The 5,780-nt window shown below is 35.0% G+C and overlaps 1 pseudogene; it reads right to left on the minus strand.

Annotated features, from left to right (window-relative positions):
- Positions 1–2,021: 2,021 nt before the first annotated feature.
- On the minus strand, positions 2,022–2,979 carry LOC130835304 (spindle and kinetochore-associated protein 1-like; annotated as a pseudogene).
- Between the last annotated feature and the right edge of the window lie 2,801 nt (positions 2,980–5,780).

Consider the following 5,780-nt stretch of genomic DNA (forward strand, 5'->3'; position numbering starts at 1 on the left):
TCACATGTATTTTTTATATACCTATGTGGTCACATATAAACATAAGTGCTTATATATTACAAAAAAGATTTATAGCACAGATAGTTTTATAACCAATCTTTTCTTTGCTTATGGAAATTAGGAACAAGAAATATGACTTGAGCCTTCATGAGTAGGTAGAGAAGGCAGCCGTACCATTAGTTCAACCTTTTATTTTATTCTATACAAAATGTCCCTTCCATAAAAATACAGTGAAACAAAATAAACAATTATGGTTATTTTTAATTTCTTGTTTGAAAATTAATGTCTTTATTAGTCTTTGAGGAATATGATTTTACCAACTGTATGCCTAAATTAATGTAACAAATTGATTATATACTAACAAGCAAAACAGAGACTCAGTATCCATTCTGCAAGAATTAAACAAACTTATCGACACAGTTGTTCAATGCAAGTTTCAGGAAAAGAAATCTTAAACAGAGAAAATATTTTTGATAGAGAATGTATGGAAAAATGATTCATAGAGAAAAAACAAGCAAGACTTTAAAAAAGTAAGGAACGATGCCATTATCTTTAATTAAACTGAGACATGAAAAATTAAACATACCTGCATTTAAGTTAGGGAGAAAGAAAGGATAACAATAAATAAGCAGTACTCATAATGTATTCTGTGGTCATCACAGTGACAGTGTTAACCAGGCCACTGGGCCTGGTGAGACAAGTTTTCTTTCTCTGCTACACGGATCAGCGTGCCAAGCAGATGGCACAGACATAGATTGTGATGGTTCACTGTATGGGACGACTTGACTGTCCATGGGGCCCCCAGATTAAACACTGTTTCTGAGTGTGTCTTTGGGAATGTTTCGAGATGAGATGACATCGGAATCAGTGGATTCAGTGAAACAGACTGCCCTCCCCTGTGTGGGTGGGCATCCTCCCATCCATCCAGGACCTGAATAGAACAAAAGGTGGCAGAAGGAAGGAGGAATTTGCTCCTTTTCTTCCCGCCTCACTGCTGAGCTGTAACATCTCATCACATCTGATCTGACCTGGCTTCCCTGGTTCTCAGGACTTCACACTCAAACTGAGTCACACCACCGGCTTTCCTGGGCCTCCAGCTTACAGACGGCAGATCTAGGGGGCTCTCAGCCTCCATAATCACATGAGCCAATTCCTCATAATAAATCTCCATGGATGGATAGATAGATAGATAGATAGATAGATAGATAGATAGATAGATAGATAGTAGATGATAGATAGTAGATAGATGACAGATAGATAGATAAATAGATATAGAGATAGAGATAGATATAGTTAGGTGGAGAGCTAATTGGTTCTGTTTCTCTGGAGAACGCTCACTAAGGCACAGACTGAGTCTCTCCAAGTGCGGAAGAGAAACTCCATTAAATTCTTACAATCCAGCCACTCGTTTTCCATGACCACTATCAATCTGCTTACACGTCTTATTTTGTCATCTTTTTCATCTCTATATATTTTAATTTCAGTTTCATTATAGGTTGATGTTTACAGATTGATTTACAGTGAATGCATTTCAGGTAAGCTGTTCCTTAACCACATTTGGGAAAGCAGAATAACCTGGTGGATGGGCTGCCTCCAAATCCAACTTTTGTCTATAGACTGAAATATCATTATTGCAATTTAAACACCAATGACCTTTAATTCTAAAGAGCCTGGGTATCCTTGATCTTATCTTCTTGAACTTTGACTTTTATTATCACATCTGCACCTTTCTTACTGGGGTTGGCAGCACTGTCACTAAACACAGAAACTAAACATGAACTTTTTTTAGTTCCGCTGTATGCCTAGAACAGAGGCTCACATGGTAGGTGATTAAATATTTACTATAAGAAAGTAGATTTTAAAATATGCATTATTTATTTTTAAGTTTTATTTTTACAAAAAACAACAAAAAAGAAAATGAAAAAGCTAAAGAAATTATATGTAAAGAAATTACATATAAGGAAGCTATAAGAATAGCCTCTATACCCTACTGCTGGCTGACTCAAAAGCTCATAAGGGCCTTATGTTATAACAAATGGGGTAAGTCCTCCCTCTCGGACCTCTGATAGCCTCCGGCAATGTCATAAAACATTCAGGATCACTTGAAACCTCTTGTTAACTTTTGAAGCTGTGAACTGCTTTTATGTCAGCTTCCACTACAAAATACTGGCCTTTGGTTTCCTTTGTTTCTTCATCAGTAAATCTGTGATAGAGAGTCCTGGCCACAGAACTCATAGACTTTTTTTAGTTGGTGTAGGATCTTATATTTACTAACTACTGCCTTGTTGATTTCTTTAATAACATCATTAATTTGAGAACAGTTTAAGCAGGATTTCATGTACACAGGAATGCCATCAAACTCATCAGGGGTTATATATGGCATTTCTTTAATATTTCTTTGCTCTTTGGGGGTCTTCTCTGTGGGTGCACGTTCCTCCACTTTGGTTCTTCATGGTCAAGATCTGGTCCATTAACAAAGTTCTAGGTTACTGTTGCTTGAGGCAAATGGGGAGCAATGTTTTCTTTGAGATGCTCCACATCTTTACAATCTTCTTCAAGAGATTGAGAGAGTTCCTTGAGTGAGTTGTTGGTTTGTTCTTGATACTGAATTTCCAATTCCAGTTTATTTAGAAGTTCATTTACTACAGTGGTCTCATCTTTTATTTTGTTTAATATAGTCCACAATTTCTTAATGATATGGTTTTTTTAACTAAAATTTTTTTTTCTTCAGCTCTTTATTGGAGTGTAATTGCTTTACACTGTTGTGTCAGTTTCTGTTGTACACCAAAGTGAATCAGCTGTATTTATACATATATCCCCATATTCCCTCCCTCTTGAGCCTCCCTCCCACCCTCCCTGTCCCACCCCTCTAGGTCATCACCAATCATCGCGTTGATCTCCCTGTGCTATGCAGCAGCTAATATTGCCAATCTTTTCACTAATATGAGAGCATAATTGTTCCAGATCTGAGGAGGCCATTCTTTAAGCCTCTCATATGGGTCTGGGAGCAAAGGGCCCACTCAGTGGTGTTGCAAGATGCTGAGACCCCTCCAGTTTCTCCGCCACTAGCCCAGGATCGGTAGACCCAACATATATGCTTTATCTCCTTTGGTGAAGTGTCTGTTCACATTTCCAGCCTATCTTTTAATTTAGTTGTTTTTCTTATTGTTGAATGTGAAGAGTTCTTTGTATATTTTGGATAATAGTCCTTTGTCAGGTATATCTTTGGCAAATATTTTCTCCTAGTCTGTGTTTTGTCTTCTCCTGTCATTTACTTTTTCTTTTGTGAGTGTTGACAGATTGTTTCTTTCAAGGAATTGATCCATTTAATCTATGTTATCAAAAATTTGAGCCACAGCTGTTTATACTTTTTCTTTATTATTCTTTTAATGTCTGTGGGACCACTGGTGATGTCTTTTTCATTTCTGTTATTAATAATTTTTTTCTTCTCTCTTTTCTTCTTAGTTATCCTGGCTAGAGTCTCATCGAGTTTATTAATCTTTTCAAAGAACTAGCTTTTGTTTTTGTTGAATTTTCTCTGTTGATGTCCTGTTTTCAATTTTATCAGTTTCTGTTCTAATTTTTATTCTTTATTTTTTTTAGTTTCCTAAGGAGGAACCTTAGATTACTGATTTTAGATCTGTCTTCTTAATATATGTATTAAATGCTAAAAATTTCTCTCTAAGCTCTTTCCCTGCATCTCACAGTAAGCTGTGTTTCCATTTTCATTTTGTTCAAAATATTTTTGAAATTTCTCTTGAGATTTCTTGTTTGACTTGTGTTATTTACAAGTGTGTTGTTGAACCCTCAACTATTTTGGGATTTTCTAGCTATTATTCTGGTATTGATTTCTAGTATAATTCCATCACAGTTTGAGAGCAGACATCGTACAATTTCTGTTCTTTTAAATTTGTTAAGGTGGGTTTTATGGTCCAGAAGGTGGTCTCACGTGAGTTTGAGAAGAATGTCTATTCTGCTGTGTTTGGGTGAAATAGTCAATAGATGTCAATTATATCCAGTTGACTGATGGTGATATCAACTTAGCTCAACTAAGTCCTTACTGGTTTTCTGCCTGCTTGATCTGTCTGTTACTGATAGAGGAGCGCTGAAGTCTCCAACTCTAGTGGCAGATTCATCTATTCCTCCTTGCAGTTCATCAATTTTTGCCTCAAATATTTTGACACTCTCTGGTTAAGTACAAACGCATTAACAATTGCTATGTTTTCTTGGAGAACTGACCACTTTATCATTACATAATGCCCCTGTTTATCCCTGACAGCTTTTCTTGTTCTGAAGTCTGCTCTGTCTGAAATTAATATAGCTGCCACTGCTTTCTTTTGATTAGTACTAGCATGGTATATCTTTCTCATTGATTTACTGTTAATCTTTATGTGTCTTCATTTTTAAAGTGGGTTTCTTGTAGACAACATATAATTGGGTCTTATTTTTTGTTCCACTCTGACAGTCTCTGTCTTTGAATCAATATCATTAGGCTATTGACATTTAAAATGATATTGCTATAATTGGAGTAATATCTACCATATTTGTTATTGTTTTCTATTCATTGCCCTTATTCTTTGACCCTATTTTTGTCTTTCATTCTTTTATCTGCCACTTGTGGTTTTAACTGAGACTTTTACATGATCTCATTTTCTCTTCTTCCTTAGCATATTATACTTGGAAAAAATTTTTTTTAGTGGTCGCCCAGAATTTGCAATAATTTACAACTAATCCAAGTGTACTTTCTGATAGCATTGTACTACCATATCACAGGTAGTATGAGTGCCTTATAATAAGAAAATAATCCTAATTCTTCCCTCCTGTCCCTTATTTTATTGCTGTCACTCATTTTACTTATACATAAGCAGATAGGTATATACACATACACACACATATGTATGTGTATACACACACATATATGTATGTATATATACACACATATATGTATGTATATATTTGAATACATTGTTGCCATTATTATTTTGAACAAATGTTAGATCAATTAAGAATAAGAAAAATACAGATCTTAATTATATTATATCTTTACTGATTCCTTCTCTAGTGCTCTTCTTGTCTTTATGTGGATTCAAGTTTCTGATCTATATCATTTTCCTCCTCTGTGAAAAACTTCTTTTAACATTTCTTTCAAGGCAGGTCTACAGGCAACAAATACTCTTAATTTGCATTTGTCTGAGAAAGTCCATTTCTCTTTCACTTTTTTTTCTCCTTCACTCTTGAAGGATAATTTTGTAGGGTACAGAATTCTGGGTGAATGTTTTGTTTTGTTTTGTTCTTCTCTTTATTCTTGAAGTATTTCACTCTACCCTCCTTTCTTGCCTTGCTTCACAGAAGAAGTCAGGTATAGTTATTATCTTTACTCTTGTATAGATAAGATGTCTTATCCTCTGGCTTCTTTCAAGATGTTTTCTTTATCTTGGCTCTTTTGCAGCTGGAATATGATATGCCTAGGTGTAGATTTGTTTTTAATCTTTATTTTTAGTTTGGTGTCTAACATTAATCTTGGAATATTCTGTCATTATTGCTTAAGTATTTCTTTTCTTTTTTTCTCCTCCTGGAATTCCAATTAGGTGTATGCTATACTTTGGTAGGTGTCTTTTAGCTGACTGAGAGCTGTGATGGACTTCTGATCTCTGAAACTGTATGGGAATAGATTTGTGTTAAGTCACTAAGTTTGTAATAATTTGCCACAGCAGCAATAGTATTTTGAGAAGTTCTCTTACCATATTTACATTTTTCTTTCTCTTTGATCCAGATTTTCT

This window comes from Hippopotamus amphibius, chromosome 13, assembly GCF_030028045.1.
Source record: "Hippopotamus amphibius kiboko isolate mHipAmp2 chromosome 13, mHipAmp2.hap2, whole genome shotgun sequence".
In the NCBI taxonomy this organism is placed as follows: Eukaryota; Metazoa; Chordata; class Mammalia; order Artiodactyla; family Hippopotamidae; genus Hippopotamus; species Hippopotamus amphibius.